Source organism: Styela clava, chromosome 1 (assembly GCF_964204865.1).
Source record: "Styela clava chromosome 1, kaStyClav1.hap1.2, whole genome shotgun sequence".
Taxonomy (NCBI): domain Eukaryota; kingdom Metazoa; phylum Chordata; class Ascidiacea; order Stolidobranchia; family Styelidae; genus Styela; species Styela clava.
Genome location: NC_135250.1, coordinates 16,831,413 through 16,833,086, shown reverse-complemented (window position 1 = coordinate 16,833,086; position 1,674 = coordinate 16,831,413). Strand labels below are relative to the sequence as shown.

At 39.8% G+C, this 1,674-nt stretch overlaps 1 long non-coding RNA gene across 1 annotated transcript; it reads right to left on the bottom strand.

Annotated features, from left to right (window-relative positions):
• Window positions 1–525: 525 nt before the first annotated feature.
• LOC120348277 (uncharacterized) lies at window positions 526–1,417 on the bottom strand. The gene is made up of 2 exons (XR_005570202.2): window positions 1,331–1,417; window positions 526–692 (listed from the first exon to the last, which is right to left on the bottom strand). It is a non-coding gene; the product is annotated as an uncharacterized LOC120348277 (long non-coding RNA).
• Window positions 1,418–1,674: the final 257 nt, after the last annotated feature.

Sequence of the window (1,674 nt, the reverse complement as noted above, 5' to 3'; positions counted from 1 at the left end):
TGGTTTCAGATTGATTTGCCTGAAGGCTATTACTTTCATATATTTCCAATATTTCTGAGAGCTGCATGGAATTCATTTCTTTTGTGCTGTTCATGTGGCGGTTCATCGTGCGCAGCGAGTCACGAGGTGAGCGAACATCGGTGCTTCTAGTGTTTAGCGGACCGTCAAAGGTAAGCTGGACTACTGCTTCGCTCAGGCTGTGTGTCCATATATTTGAACATCGCTCTCTTGTTGTAAGTGCAAACCATAAAGTTCTTGATCCCCCTTCTGGCACAAATAGACTCACTTCAGTCATTGCAGCAATATCCCTAAAGACTAGATAACCTTAATCTTCATATCTGAAATTATACCAAAATACTTGACAGAGTTTCAAGTAGTCATTAGGCATGATTACATGTCCATCAAAATCAGTCCAGTGAACCGGTTCGGTCAAAGTGGTCTCGGAGGCTACTTAGTGCCCTCGATTACATGTCCAAACCAACAAGCTGAGAACAGTTTTGGATTGGCCGGAATAAATCAAATAAGTCATGATTTGCAAACACTGCATATATTTTATTTCCAATAAATTCATAAATTGAATACAAATGTTAATTAAGGTATCAAAATTGAATGCACGTTCTTGATTTAAATTCTTTGAAGTTATTTGCAGAATATGATGAGGGGTTGCTTTCCCGTTGAAATTTGCCCACAATCTAGGAAACTAAACGACAAATTTATTGGGGGCATAAAAAGATAGACGATTTAGAATCTAGAAATTTTAGATCATTTTGGCCGACCATCCAGCGTTCAACGCTGCAGACTACTGGCACCTTACGCCACACGGTCCATTCAAAAATCACAGTAGGCCTACAGTTACCAGTAGTCTACTGGCAACTAAATTAAAACAATTACATTTTATAAACCAAACACTTGTGTGAAGTGGGCTCATCATATAATAACAGAAGCACTTTCATTATTTAATATCGCCCAGCTACTACTGCGACGTTACCGACACTGAAGCTTTGTATTTATGCTGGTATCGGTATGTACAGTAATGGTACCGGTACCAGCTAGGATGCGTTATGGCTGTATGGTGCAATTCCAAAAGAATTTTCAATGCAAACTGAAGTCGTACTGCGCTCAGTTTATACCAATAAATCTTTAGACATCAAGATTTAATTCTCTGTTTCAAAACAACAACCTATCATGCCAATATGCCGCACCGAGATCCCACCAGTACCGGTATTTTAAATTTGTGTTCAGCAGCGACACAATAGATGCGGAAGATGTTTAAATTAAACTTGCCCTATCTAGCTGAATTTTTATTAGTTTAAAAAAGCAACTCACTTACCAGAGATGAAAAAGAAAACAACTTCCGTACCTCCTTCAATCACGGTGATTCACGATTTCTCGAGTAGCACGGCGAAGCAACTGAGCAAAACCGGTTAGCTCACTCCCAGACCTCCTAAATAGGAGGTCTGATGTTCTGGACCGATAGCACGGATTTGAATCGCAGGCGAACCACTGAAGCGTGAATATGTGGTCTGCTAGACCGGTTCCAGCGGACATGTAATCAGGCCTATTATAGACTTAATGTCATTTTTGATAAAATTTTATAATGGAATTGGAAGTTCGGGGCTTTTACTGCAGTTAATTAACATGACATGTGTCTCGCTCGGATTAAGGATAGGATCT